At 40.0% G+C, this 15,695-nt stretch overlaps 1 long non-coding RNA gene across 1 annotated transcript in view; it reads right to left on the bottom strand.

Annotated features, from left to right (window-relative positions):
- Nucleotides 1-232: 232 nt before the first annotated feature.
- Nucleotides 233-15,695, bottom strand: part of LOC145716610 (uncharacterized) — a 35,337-nt gene continuing 19,874 nt past the window's right edge. Inside the window, exons 3-4 of the long non-coding RNA XR_014139424.1 lie at nucleotides 7,912-7,994; nucleotides 233-2,115 (exon numbers count right to left, since the gene is read on the bottom strand). This is a non-coding gene — a long non-coding RNA (uncharacterized LOC145716610). The remainder of the gene's footprint in view (nucleotides 2,116-7,911; nucleotides 7,995-15,695) is intronic.

The following is a 15,695-nucleotide window of genomic DNA, read 5'->3' as shown; positions in this document are numbered from 1 at the left end:
CAGAGAGACACAGCGAGAGAGGGAACACAAGCAGGGGGAGTGGGAGAGGGAGAAGCAGGCTTCCCGCTGAGCAGGGAGCCCGATGCGGGGCTCGATCCCAGGACCCTGGGATCATGACCTGAGCCGAAGGCAGACGCTTAACGACTGAGCCACCCAGGCGCCCCCACTCTCACTGTTTTTATTCCATTTCGATTTTATAGATAAAGGAATGAAGGAACATGAGCTTGGAAACAAAATTCTAAGTCGAGTTGAGTTCGATTTTACACAGGGCTTCTACTGTGGCCAGGCTCTGTGCATCAGAGCATGAGGTTGACTATGGCTCCCAAGCATCTTACAGTCTAGTTGGAAGACAGGTCTATAGATAGATCTTTCCAAGTCAGAGGAGCAGGTGTGATGATGGAGGTATGTGCAGCAAGTCCTTTAGAAATCCAAGAAGCTCTGCTCTGAAGACCAGAAGAATCATAGTTCAGCTACCTTAGAAAAGGTGGAGTGCATAGTAAGGAGGAAAAGAAGGGACTTGGGGAAAGAGAAGAACCCCATGCTTGCAAAACAACATGACCTAAGGCAGGGACTTAAAACAGGAGGGAGGTGGGGCAGTTCCCAGGCAGGTTGATCCCAGTGGGACACATCATCCTTTAGCCAAAAGGCTTATGCTCTTCATGACTCCAGAAGGGGTGGACACTGCACTCTTGGTGAAAACGGCATGAACCGTCATGTCCAACAAGCCTGGGTCTGAATCCTGGCCCCTGTACTTCCCAGCTGATCGACCATGTAAGCCACTTCACTGTGCAGGCCTGCTTTCTCCTTGAGCAAAATGCTCAGTGATAACGGACTGGTGGGATGAGGTGTGGATCGGGTGAGGTCCCACTGGCCCTGATGCCCCATGCTCTATCACTTCCCTTTTCTATCCCAGTTGTACCATATGATAAGTATTTGATTCCTGGGACTCAGTGAAGAGGTAGAATAGTGAAAATAACGTCACCAACATCGATAGCTGCCTTGTGCTGAGCACTCATTGTACCCGTTGTTCCTGTGCCACAGAATATCACAGTACTTATCTTCATCCTAGCAAAGCCCTGAAATAAGCATCATTTGCCCCACTTTGTAGCAGGGAAAGCGGAGGCTTGGAGAGGTAAAATAACTTTCCCAAGCTCCCACGCCCAGATGGAAGTGCTGGGACCTGCACCCACGTCTGCCTGGCTGCCAAGCCTGTCCAGTCACCTGTCCTAGGTGCTTCTCCAAACAGAGAAGCCACGAGTCATTTGGGTGTAGCTGCTGGCCCACTTCTCAGAAGAGATTTTGGAAACTGTTCAAATGACAAAGAATTATCATTCACAATCTCAGTCTCCTGAAGGACCGCACATAGGACTCTGTTTTAAAAGAGCACAAAGTTTCTCTCAGGGTAATCTGCCTGCATGACTCAATTTTTTCCGAAGTCCAAAAGGACAGCCTAATTTAGACATTGGCCCTGGCCAGCTGTGCTCTAGCAAGACTGGGCAGACTTCCCGTCCAGCCTCCAGGGGCTCTGGGCAAGGAAGACTCTAGGACCCCCGCTCCAGACCCTAGACTCCAGCCACTCAAATTCTGATCAAGGAATAATTTAAATAATAATTAAGTGATAACTGCAAGCAGTTTCTCCATTTGACAGTAGCCAACATCGGCACATCTTCAACCCCCAATGCCCAACCTCAGGCTCTGACTCAGGCCAGGTGTTGGCCACGCCCTATAGCTGACAGGCTCTGTCCCCAGAGCATCTCTACCATCTTCATCTGGGGTTGAGCCCACCGTCACCTTCTCCTGCACTGCCCCTTTCCCAGCCCCTCCCTGAGCCCCTCCACCTCAGGCCAGTTTCTTATTTCAAGAGAGAACAGAGAGAGCCACAAACTGGGAAAGACATTTTTAATCAGTTACCAGACTGCTTTGAACTTCAACATGAGCCCCATCAAGTTGTGCTTCAAATTTAGAGTAGAAGCTGCCAAGAGAGAAGCAGTCTGAGTGCCCCCTGTCTGGCAGACGCAGACATCATACACGGGCTCCAGGAGCTCTGCGATGTTCGCTCTGTGATGCTGCTTCTGGTAGAGCTGGGGAAGGGTCCCAACTGCAGCAGCTTCTCATCTGCAAGCACGAAATCCAGATTATCATTCTTAATATTGATGTGTATTACTTGCATTTCTATGCTAAACAATTACTCTGAGCCAGCAAACATTGTGAAAAGCACCTGAGCAATAACACCTCATTTAAACCTCATGAAAACCTTGCAAAGAAGATAGCATCATCCCCACTATACAAATGAGGAAACTAGGCTCAGAAAAGTGAAATGAACTGCCCCAGAATACACGGTCATGTGTGGTGGGACAGGAGTTACAAGAGCATGTTGTGATTATCAGGAAAGCAGGGTTGGAAAGCAGAAACCTGGCTTTAGAGGAAAGGATCTAATTGCCTTTAAGTGACATCTGTGCAATTAGCCCTGTGTCAAACTGATCTTAATTTCCTCTGGGCCACAAAGCTCCCATCAGGAAAATGGGACTCATGGCTCGGCCCATTAAAGACCACCTCACTAATTAATTGAGTCATCAATATCCCCTAGGTGCAAGGTCCTGACTCCTTATTGTGAGGCACTTAAATCTATCTGCAGAGTATTTCAAAGAACACTTTACAAAAGGCGTGCGGACAGTATGGATCGTGCACACATGGGTTGAAAGGTGGTATCTATTTAATGAGCGGTCACCAACTTAGGCAATGTACTGGACACTCTGGAAATCAAATTTAAATGATGGGGGATGCTGAAAAGAATACGTTCCTTTAGAAAAAATAATGAGGGCTTTGCCTAATTGCTCATTTATCACAGGATTTTATCTCAGTCTGCCTAAAGAAAAAGGAAAAAGGTGGCAACTGATTTAGCCTTGTTCATCTACAACTTTAACCAGCATGTGCTTCTAATGAAGCCAAGACTTTCTGAGCTGGAGAATTTACTGGTCTAGAAGGTAACCAAATGTTCTATCACCTCCTCTAATTGAAAAGTAATAAAAACGTCACAAACAGTGTCAATTACCCACTGATGGGTTACTTTCCTCCTATTTACCTTTTAAGACATCCAGCGGTTCTGGAAAATACTTTAGGCTGCTTTTTTTCCTCCACCCCTCCTACCCCAGTAATATTTCTTTCAGAAGTGACAAGGAGAGACAGTGTCCCTTGTTGGTGCCTGGTCATTAAGTATCTGTCGGAATCCATGACTTAGTTTGGGTCCAGACATTCAATCACAGAATGGGGGGAAAAAAAAGAAAAAAAGTCAAAATAACTGCAAAAAAAGTGAGTGTTGGTTAATTATGATCTGAAAGTCAATAAAGTCATCTGATGGCAGATTTAGGGGAACTCATTAGAGAGTGGAATTCAATTGCGGAGAGCGGCAAGCTGCTACAGCTCAGCAACCAGCCCACTTCATTAGGGTCTTCAAATGGGATGAGAGAAATGCCTCCAGGGCATGAGTTTCCCCCTCGGCAGCCTCCCAGTGGAGCATCTGCAAAGCATTTGCTGGAATAAGTAAAGAAGTAAGTAAAGGATAAGATATCCAGGTATCCCGCATGAGCTACTTTTTCTTTCTCAGAATCGAAATTACTAAAAAAAAAAAAAAAGCCAGTCCAATTTAAGGGCCATAAGAATTTCAGGAGGCATGCTGGCCAGCCTCAGATATTTTAGAGTCTCAGGCTCCGGGGAGAGAGTTGTGGGACCATTTTGAGTGGGGCTATTAATAGGAAATTGAGCCGTCTTAAGCTGCCATGGTTGCCTTGTGAGCCATATAGAATATATTTGTTTAAGTGTGGAATTAGTTTGGCCCGCCCTGGAACTCAAGTCTCCTGAAGCAAAGCTATAAAACAGGCAATGTTTATCTTTGGTTTCTAACTGCCAGAATCCTCTCCTTTTGGGGCCCTTCTGTTCCCTGCTCATTTGTCCTCATTGCTTAGGGTCGTGCTCCTCCGTCTCTTAAAACCTCCCTATCAATCTTTTCTGCATCAAGCACCCATCGTGTGACACCTTGCTAGGCTATGGGGGTGGAGGGTAGATAAAAAGATAAGCAAATCAGTCTTTGTCTCCCAGGATCTGTTAATATTGGTCAAGAAGAAAGAGATGTACGTATGACAAGCATCCAGCCTACTCCTTCTGAGGCATTCCCTAGAAGAAAGGATCCTGCTCTTCCCTTTATCAGACAAGGTGATCTAATTTGAAAGCTCACAAAATCAGAATTCAAACATATATTTCCAGATCCCCACACTAAAAAAATATAAATAAAAGCAGCCATGAAATCAGAGCATCTTCTAAAACCATCAGGCCCAAGAAACAGGCAGGAAGCAAGGGTAAGTTTGTACCACTCGGTTGGCTCACATGTTTGCATTTCTATTGTGCCATCCCTAAGGAACCAGATTTTTTTCTGCCTTAAAATATGGAAATAAAGAACTGGAATCCCACCCTCAAAGGTAGCAACTTCACAAATAAATATGAAAGAGGTGAGCCCCAAAATGGGAAAACCTGCACAAAGCAATTCAAAAAAGAAAAAAACACACGCTTGTTAAAAGTGAAACAAATTCAATTCCGTTAATACTCAAGCACAAAATTAAACAGCCATGAGTTGTCATTTTTCATCTATCGTTGGTGTCTGACACTGGTGAGGGTTGGTGAAAAGGGTCCAGCAATTTGCTGCTTAGTGGAAGTATAAAGCAACACAGTCCTTTTATGGAGCAATTTCTGATCAGTAATCATAGAAACGTTCATAGCCTTGGGCCTGGTAATTCTCCTTCCAAGAACGTATCCTCAGGAAATAAGCTGAGATGCATGTGAGGCTCAGAGCACAAACACCACGCCTCACACCCTGTGGTCCTCCGCAGAGCTGCCTCGCCCAGCCTGGGCTGCAGGGTAGCCTCTATGACCAGTTCAGTTCCCCCGAGGGAGCAGCTGACACTTTTCAAACACACTGAAGGAATCCAGATGTGCTCCTGACCTCCCAACGGTCTAACCTCCTGCCGGCCCTGGCTCCTTTAACCTAAGGGCTGTTAGCAGGTTTCTGCCTGTGTCTCTGCCACTTTACTCTGTCTGCATCCTGCCCCTCTTCCACCGAGGGAGAGTCACGAGTTTGCCTTTTCATTCGATTCATTCTCCTCTAACAGAAATTCTTGGAGATGCGGTGTGCACTTTTCAGCCTTCCCGGGCGTCAGCACCGGGTGCAGGTTTTTCTCTTATTTTTATACCTATCGGTCATTTTAATGGGGACCTGAAAGGAGAGGAATTAGACACTTGTGCTGACATCACATTCTTACCCAGAAGTCCTGGGTTGCCTTTCTAAAACAAAAGAAAATCAGAGGCAGAGGGAGGTAGAAGGGGGGGAGGGAGGGAGGAGGGTGGGGAGAGGGGGAGATCCATTTACATGGCTCCCCCTCACAATGCTAGACAACTCGCTGCAAGTTTGCATATTCATGTGAATTATTTTAAACGGTTTGCCACTGGTGTAGATGTTAAGGAACAGGGATTTGCTGGGGAGGGGGCTACGAACAGAAAGGAAAGTAAGTGCAGAGTGGCAGACTTCAGGGGAAGAATAGATTCAGGCCTGATACCGCAGGGCACAGCGCACAATGGGTTTACCATTGAGGACTTTCCAAATCCGGAGTCAAGATGACTGGTATCCTGAGAAGTCACAACGTGAGTGAAGTGCACCAAAAAAGCAGAAGTGAAGGAGTTTCCTAAGAGGAGAATTTTTTTCCCCTTTGCAATGTTGCCTCCTAACCTGGACATGGCGACGGCCATGTCTACAATCTCTGAATCAAAGATTCACAATGAATTGCATGAAGATGTTTGGCCACACAAAACCCATTTCCTCAGAGAGCGTTTAATTTTGTTGGCTGTTTGGAAAATGAGTAGTGGATATCCAATTGCTTTCAAAGTAACATAGAGATTTGACAGAATACAGCCAGAGTTGTGTGGAGGAAGACTTGGTGCCACCAAAGGCTTCAGAGCATACGAAACCATGCATTTGTCATTTCCTTGTCTTTTAAGCCCTCTGAGCTCTACAGACCTCTCCTCTTCTCCATCTTCAACATAACCCATACTTGATCTTCTGTAGATGGTTTTTAGTTCTACATGGTACATCAGAGTAAAAATGGAAAATCCAGGCTTGATTTGGCATGACTATTTTTGAATCATTCAGAACTCTCACAAAATTGTCAGTCATTCAAACAAAATCCCTTGTAACATCAGTAGTGCTTCTGTGTGTGTGTGTGTGTGTGTGTGTGTGTGTATAAAAGAAATAGTTGTTCCAACCAGGCTCATTGTAACTGGGAAATGCTTGAGGAAAACAAAGCTGATCAAGGAAATCTTGGTGATGTTTAGCAGCTGTTTCCTGGGTACATATCTGTTATATTTTTTAAGCCACAATTAAATGTGATTTTAATGATCATTTGGTATTTAAATAATATAGTATGATTGTCATATGGAATTTTAATTAGATACACATTTGCAACTAAAATATGAAGCGTTACCACTGTAAAGACCTTTCTCTCTTAAGGATATTTTTTAAAAAGTAATGTTCCTTGTGATTCAGTAAAGAGCAAATTCTTTTCCAATATTATTTACCCTTCTACATTAATACAACATTTGATGAGTCTTGAGGGAATGAAAGACAAGAATTTTAAACTAAATAAGTGCTCTCATAATCCCCTAATGAGGATAATGAAAACAGTACACAGGATACATTTAAGATAAAACATGCTTCAAGTAAATAGCACATAAGAAGCCTAAGTTACTTCCATTTTATCTCCATTCAAAGCATTTCCTGGACTCCATGTTTGCAAAGCAGCCATAGTCCATCTCCTTTACCTTTGTTCTCATTTTCTTTAGGAAACTTTATATCTCAGACGTTCCCCCCTTCAGCATTCAAAGGCTCTGAACTTGGATCTTAGTTAAAATCGAAGCTTATAAATGTAACTGTTCAAATCACCAGCTCTTCTTCCCAGACTCCCAAAACCAGTGTTTTGGTGCTCATCACATTTGCATTCTGAAGACCCCTTCACTTTTTATAATTTAATAGAGTTCGTCTTCAAGCATCATTTTTCTGGTGTTGTCCTTTTAGGATTTCTGCCACCTGGTCAACCTATTCTTACCACTGGTCTCAGTGAGGTGAACACTAACAATGACAGGCCCAGGATCTCAGGGTTGGTGTTAGAAACCCAACACCTGATGAATTCAATGATCATTTAAAAGTAAAAAAGTAAAAAAGCTAAAATGTGCAACTCTTTTCCTTTGTCAAGGAGTGGCAGCTCCAGCCCCTGTCTTTTCTTTTTGTCCCTGTGTTTGCTTTTCATCTTCCTGAAAGTCCAAGAACACTTCCTGTTAAAACCATGTTAGCCAGATTTCAGCCTCATTTCAGGGCAAAGGACATTTGCCCTCCAAGTGGCAAATACTGGAAAACTTCCAGCCATTTTATAAAGCCAAGGGTTAGCATAAAAAAGAAAAACATTGTGCCTCTAGGTGTTATGAAAATGCCAACACCTTTCTCTCAAATATATTTAACCTGTAAAAACCTTTGGAAGGTTACCTGGGTTTCTAATATTCCTGGTCACCATTTTCTAGTGATAAAAAAACAAAAACAACAAAACAAAACAAAACAAAAAAACCTGTATTTTCTAAGAGTTGGAGGAATTACATAAAACATAGCTGATTGATTTTCTCTCTTCAAGTCTTAACTCCCCTAGAGAGAGAGCATTTCAGTTGAGTCGAACGTTTGATCATAAGCTGTGTATCAGGTACTGTGGAGGTAATCCCAGCTAGACTATCTCACTGAAATGTGAATAACTACTGAATCTCTCTCCTATGGCTGTGAGGAGGGAGAGAAATATGAGACGGGGGAGAGGCAACAGGAAGACTCACCTGGTTGGGAGGGATTCCTTGAGCCTCAGGTAGGTAAAAGAATGTCTCTTCCTCACAGCATAGGGAGCCTGACACAGGCTGAGCTGAGAGAAAAACAAGAAGTCGAGGTCTGTAAATCACAGAAGGGATTCTACGTGAGCCACCAAATGCAGGGAGCAGAGCAGATATCACAGGATTAAATAAGGAACCAAGGACTAGAGAGCCAGGGAGCTAAGATCATGGAATCAAGTGCCAGAGCTTTCCAGAATGTCAGCCAGGGGTCCTTAGTGACATTGAAATGTACCTTCATGGCCAGCAGGACAGAGCACCAGGATGAGGTGTGGTGGGCAGGGTCTGGGATGCAGAAGCAAACACGGAAGGGTGGGATGAGAGGGATCTCTGGTTCCTGGAAAGCCCACAGGAATCCTATGTGGGGCATGGGCAGGTGGTGTATAGATGAGAAGGTAGGCTAGGCTAAGCTATGATGTTCAGTAGGTTAGGTATATACGATGCATTTTCAACTTGATATTTTCAACTTACAATGGATATACAACTCCATGTAAGTCAAGGAAAATCTGTGTATTAAAAATAAGTACATAGGGGTGCCTGGGTGGCTCAGTTGGTTGGGAGGCTCCCTTCGGCTCGGGTCATGACCCTGGAGCCCTAGGATCAAGCCCCACATCCTGCTTGATGCCAGACCCTCCCCCATCTTGTGCTCTATCTCTCCCATTCTCTCTCTCAAATAAATAAATTTTTTTAAAAAGTACATATTTAAAAATTCCTCACTTCTTAACTATTTTCCTATGACCTATGCCCTTGAAGTTATCCCTCTATGCTGTCTCTGTATGGCAGGAAGGCTATGTAATGCTCTGTCACTGTACATATCTGCCTCGCTCCACCTTTCAGTGGCAACACTGGTGGTTTGAAATTGGCCAGGATGAAAGAGGCAAGCACTATAAATCAGGGTTTGTCCTCCCCGCAGGACAGCCAGTTATTTAAACATTTACCAGCACACTATTGAAGACAGTAGTGGTTGAATGTGGGGGAAAAGTTGGAGAAGCGGAAGCCAGACATTTGAAGAGATGTCATCTGAGTAGAAGAGCACAGAGACTTTCTGCGAGAACTGGCATTTCATCTCAGTGTGCTCCATGGGCAAATCATCGGCATTTACAGGGTCAGCGAAAGGGTAAACAGTCAATGTCTCTGAAAGCACCATTCATCTCACCAAATGAAAAAGTGCATCTCAAATGATGGATTTTTCTGTAAACTGTCATGAAGAACCCTTGAGGTTATTCTCACAGGAGAAATGAATACAGTGCAGGTGGCCCGGAGAGGAATGGAAATTAATATAAATCAACATGAAGGAACTACAAGAGGAAAAGAGGAATGGAGATAGCATTGAGGATGTAAAAAATAGGTACATGGAAGATTCCCAAAAACAAATGTTTTTAGAAGAAATATTAATGCAAATGGAAAAGTCAAAACCATGGCACTGCTCCTTTTTTTATGATGTTTGATAGGTTAAGCCAGTGGATTTCAGCTGTGTTCCCTAGATGGTTCAGAATCTAGGTCAGAAGCTAAGAGGAGGATCAAGCTGACAGAAGCCCAGGTTCCATTATCTTACCAGGGCAACTAATTTTCTCATTTCACATTGGGCTTTCTAATAAGATTCCATTTGAAGAAGGGTTTCCTCTGCTTTTAAAAATTGAAGGGAAAATTAAAGAAAAATTGGGTTTCTATCTCTTTATTGAAATATGAATTTATGGTCAAAGTCATTATAATAATACTATCAAGCATTATCATTAAAATATTATTGAAAAATAATGCAATAACTCTAAATCATCTACCTACCTGTGAAATCCTGAATAGTGGTGTGTTTCATGAAGAGAAATTTTTTAGGACATTGAAACACATAATCTGATTAATAATTTTTTTTACAATCTACTTGTATGACTTGCTGATTTTTTTCAAAGTAGGAATCAGGTGTGAAAGGCTGAACAGGCAGAAAAAAGCTATTCCGTGTAGGGTCTCTTTAGAATCTGGGTCCATAGGTCCATAGGTCACCATAGGGGTGACATGATTCGATTTGCATTTTGAAAACACACTCTAATTCAGTGTGGAGAACAGATTTGAAATGGCTAACAATGGAGATGGGAAGATTAGTTAGGAGACCATTAAAATGGTCCAGACTTACTCTGGTGGTAATGTAGAGATGTACAAAAATGGATAAAAGAGAAACCCAGGAAGGAGAATGGGCAGGACTTAGTTAAAAAGAAGGAAATATAAAAAATGACTCTTGGGTTTCTGAACTATACAACCGAATGAGAGAACAGAGTTGTACATTGATACAGAGAAATCTAAAAGCGGAACAAGAGGCGAGGGGTAGATTATTAATCCAGTTTGGATATACTGTCTTTGAGACATCTTTGAAGTATTCCAAAGGATATTTAAGGTGAGCAATTGGATAGTATGTCTCTGGAGCTCAGAATAGACATAATTCTCATGTCATAATCATATTCATGTACCATAATTCACCCATTTAAAGTGTGCCATCGAATGGTTTGAAGAATATTGACAGAGTTGACAACCATAACCACAACCAATTTTAGAACACTTTCATCACCACAAAAAGAAGCCCTGTTTCTATTAGCAGTCATACCCAATTTCTCCCTCACCCGTTCCTAGGCAGCAACTATCTATTTTGAAATCTGTGGATTTCCATATTTTGAACATTTTATATAAATGGGATGATACAATACATACCTTTTGTGTCTGGGTTCCTTCATTTAGCATGTTTCCAAAATCCATCCATGAATCAGTTAGAGGACTGAATACTATCCCATTGAATCGATATAATATATATACCACATTATGTTTACCCAATCATCAGTTGACAGACATTTAGGTTGTTTCTACTTTTGGCTATTATGATTAACGCTGATATGAACATTCATTAACAAATTTTTCTGTGGGCCTATGTCTTTATTTCTCTTGGGTATATACACTTAAGAGTGGAGTTTCTGGGTGATATGATAACCCCATGTTTAGGGTTTTGAGGAACTGCCAAACTGTACTTTGCAGTGATGGCACTATTTTAGTTCCCTCCAGCAATGTACAAAGGTCCCAAGTTCTCCATGTCCATGCCAAGACTTGTTATTGTCCATTTTTTAAGATATAGCTATTCTTGTAGGTGTGAAGTGATATCTCACTGTGGTTTTGATTTGCATTTCCCTAATGATTAATGATGTTTTCATATTTCAATAAACATATTTTCATGTGCTTATTGGCCTATTGTGTATATTCAAATGAGAAGTATCTATTCAAATTCTTTACCGATTTTTAATTGGGTCCTTTGTCTTTTTACTGTAAGAGTTCTTCATATATTCTAGATACGAGTCCTTTGTTATCAGAGACATTATTTGCAGACATGTTCTCCCATTCTGTGGGTTGTCTTTTAACTTCCATTACTGTGTTTTCTGATGCACATTTTTTTTTTTTTTTAGTTTTGATGAAGTCAAATTCCTTTTTCCTTTGGTTGCTAATGCAACCAAAATTTTATCCAAAAAACTATTATTGGAATTACATCCAAAAAACCATCACCTAATTCAAGGTCACAAAGAATTCCACCTATGTTTTCAAGTTTTACAATTGTCACTGCTACATTTAGCTTTTTGATCAATTTTGAATTAATTTTTGTATGTGTTGTGAAGACTGAGTCCTCCTTTATCCCTTCACAGGTGGTTATCCCATTACCCAGTACCATTTGTTGAAAGGACGATTTTCCCCCATTGAATTGTCTTAGCACTCTTGATGAAAAACAATTAACTATAAAAGTTAGGGTTTTTTCTTTGATTCTTAATTCTATTCCATTTATATATGTCCATTATTATGCCAGTATCATAATGTCTCCTTACAAAGCTGACTACTGAAGCTTTGTAGTAAGTTTTGATAACAAGAAATGTGAATCTTCCAAATTTGTTCACCTTTTTCAAGATTGTTTTGGCTATTCTGGGTCCCTTACATTTCCCTATAGATTGTGGGATCAGCTTGTTAACTTCTGGGGGAAAAAAAGGCAGTTGGGAATTTAATAGGGATTTCATTGATTCTGTAGATCAATTTAGGGAGTGTTGCCACTTAATATTAAGTCTTCCAATCCATAAGCATGGAATGTCTTTCTACATGGTCTTTTTAAGTTTCTTTCAAAATGTTTTGTAGTTTACAGTATGTAAATCTTACATTTCTTTCGTTAAATGTATTCCTAAATATTTTATGTTTTTTAGGTTATTTTAAATGGAATTTTTTCTTAATTTTATTTTTAGACTGTGTATTGATAGACATACAATTTAGTTTGGTATTTAGATCTTATATTCTATAACGTTGCTGAACTTGGTTTTTTTTTTTTAAGATTGATTGATGATTTGTTTGAGAGAAAGAGAGACAGAGTGTGAGCGGAGAGAGAGGCAAGGGGAGAGGGAGATAGAGAGAAGCAGACTCCCCACTGAGCAAAGAGCCCAACACAGGGCTTGATCTCACCACCCTGAGATCATGACCTGAGCCAAAATCAAGAGTCAGATGTTTAACCGACTGAGCCACACAGGCACCTCTGAATTTATTAACTCTAATAGATTTTCCTTCCGGATTCCTGAGTATTTTCCATATAAAAGATCAGGTCATCTGAAAATAATAGTTTTATTACTTCCTTTCCCATCTGAATGCCTTTTTCTTTTCTTTCTTTCTCTTTTTGTTTTTTCTTGCTTAATTGTCCTGGCTAGAAACTCCAGCACTATGTTGAATAGAAATGGCAAGAACAGACATCCTTGTCATTTTCCTCTCCTTCATTTTGAAAGATTATTTTACTGGACATGTAATTCTTGGTTACTATTCTCTTTCAGCACTTTGAATATATGATTTCACTGCTTTCTGGCCTCCATGGTTTCTGATGAGAAATCAGCTGTTATCTTATTGAGTCTTGTACATGATGCTTCTCTCACTGCTTTCAAGATTCTCTCTTTGTCTTTGGCTTTTGCCAATTTGATTATAATATATCTAGCTGTGGATCGCTTTGATTTTAACTTGGAGTTTGTTGAACTTCTCGGGTACATGGATTTATGCTTTTCAACAAATTTGAGAGGTTTGGGGTTCTTATTTTTTCAGATATCCTTTCTGCCCCTTTCCTTCTGTTCTGTCCTTCTGGGATTCACATTATGCATGTATTGGTACTCTTTAAGGTGTCCTACAGGTCTCTGAGATTTTGTTCACTTTTCTTCATTCTTTGTTCTTTCTATTCCTCAGTCAGACTAAGTAATTTCAATTGACCTCTTTTCAGGTTTGATGATTAGTTTTTCTGTCTGTCCAAATTTGCTGGGGGTTCCCTCTAGTGAATTTTTTATTTCAATTTTTTTACTTTCCAACTCCAGATTTCCTCTGATTTTTTTTATCATCTGTATCTTTTTATTGATATTTAGTGAAAGTATTTAGTGAAACATTGTTTTCATACTTTCCTTTAGTTCTCTAGACATGCTTTGTTTTAGTTTTAACTGATTTAAAATCTTTATGTAGTAAGATCAATGTCTGTGATTATCAGAAACCGTTAATATTGGCTACTTTTTTCCTGTGTATGGGCCATAATTTCCTTTTTCTTTCTATATCATAATTTTTGTTGAAAAACTGAACATTTTAAATACTATTACATGGCAATTGGAAATAGGATTCTTTTCCTTCCTTGCCATTTGTTGTTATTGTTTATCGTTATTTTGCTGCTGCTGTTTTTTTGGCAACCCCTCTGATCTAATTCTGTAAACTCTTCAAATATTTTGTGGAATTAATGGCAATCAATCAATCAATAAATACACGAGAGGGGGGAAGGGTAGAATAGGTGATAGGAATTAAAAAGTACACTTATCAGATGAGTACAATGTATAGAATTGTTGAATTGCTATATTGTATACCTGAAACTAATGTAACACTGCACATTAACTACACTGGAATTAAAGTAAAATTTTTTAAGATAACTAATTAAATAAATAAATAACTGTGATACTTCTGGAATCTGATAATCAATCTCAAGGTGAATTTTCTGTTAGGGCATTATAAATACTGAAAGAAAAAGAAAGATCTGATAATAGAGATAGATGTACCCTTTGTTGACAAGCTTGATCCAGACTATTTTATTTGCTACATCTGAAGTCCAACCTTCAGTGGACATCTTCCTTCCAGTGTTGTTATCCTTCTTTTCTTGATTACACCAAATCTACTGTGTAATGATACATAATTAAGAATTTGATCCTGTCCTCACTTCATAACTCTAATACTTTTGGTTTCTTGATTTGGCATCTTTCTTACCCACACAGAACTTCTCTAGGATGTTTTTATTCTGTGAATCTGTATTTCACCCTTTCTTCCTATTCTGAACACTAATGAGTGAGATTCATTTATAAAATAAAAATTTGAAAATATGATATTAAGTCTGCTGTGGAAGCATCATGTGAAAGAGCATTATAACTATCTTAAATATATATATGAAGTGACTGCCCTGAAGCTTTCTTAGATAAAAGGCTCTTTCTTTCCTATTAATGATCCTGTTTTAAGTGGAGATGCTATTGTTCAAAGAAGTTATGTAAAATCAGACAAGTTCAGCAAATGCAAGTAGGTGCAAAACAAGAACCAAGAAATTTTGACCTCATACTCTTCTAGGACATCATGCATGTTTAAACTTTAATCTTCAAAAGTCAATAAAGAGGAGGAAGGATTATCTACACTTGTTGGAGCTTCCTCATGCCATGGATTAGTCAACTCTTACGTATAGGTGAATTTATCTGTCCAGTGATATTGTGAAGAATCAGAAATATGGAGAAGTTAAATAATTTGATAAAATTGCACTTCTAGAAAATGTCTGATATACAGAAGTTGTTCAGTAACAATTTATTAAAGAGACAAATGAAAGTGGCAGAACTGGCCCTAGCTCTGATGGACTGCTCATTTTTCTTCTATAATACTATCTAGATATGCACATAGGCAGAAAACAACATGTCTGATTTTTTCATAGACAACTTTTTTTTTTTAACCTATTAAAGAACTAGACTCTGAAAGAATCAAATTCTTGCTTAGGTAGGGAAAGGAGATAAAAAAGACAGGCTATTGCAGTGCCCAGAGGAATAGGCCAGGATAAGACCATGGCAAATGCTACAGGTAATCCTACAGGGCTTGTGGCAATCGGTCTGTGCTCTGTACCTACGTGGAAGGCCTCTTAAAAGCCACTCTTTCGTTAGTCTTAAATTCAACCAATGATTTTGCAACAATCTTTTCTACTTTCATGATCTGTAAAGATTAAAGATTCCAGACAAGGTGGGAAGAGAACTTCAAAAGTTCATCTCACAACAATTTTGGATCAAAGGAAATTTATTTTCCTGGCAGTGAAAACCTGAAAGGTAAATAAAGCGACACAATATTTTATAGGGTTCTTCACTGATGGGCTATTCTTTAAATGCTGAGGAAAGAAACAAGTAACACTTCTGATTATTTAATTAAAGTGTGCATAAAGCCTGTGTGCTGTTGTGTCAGAATACTTTCTCAGACTTGTTAACAGGTGGGTCCAAGTTAATGCAGGAGGGCCCTTCTACAAATATTTTAACAATTACTACTTAACTGCCTTCAGCCTCCTTCCCCTAATCTCAAGGACATAAATAGTAGATGAAAAAGCACAGTGACTGGATTTACCTACAAGATCAACCTGGAGGACAATGTTAGATTAGTGATGATTTTCGACAAGTAAAAATAAGGAATCTATGGTGAGGGAGGGCGAGAAA

Source organism: Leptonychotes weddellii, chromosome 12 (genome assembly GCF_054177405.1).
Source record: "Leptonychotes weddellii isolate Sample4059 chromosome 12, ASM5417740v2, whole genome shotgun sequence".
NCBI classification, from domain to species: domain Eukaryota; kingdom Metazoa; phylum Chordata; class Mammalia; order Carnivora; family Phocidae; genus Leptonychotes; species Leptonychotes weddellii.
Note: the sequence above shows the minus strand (reverse complement) of the source record. Positions and strands in the feature narration are given on the sequence as shown.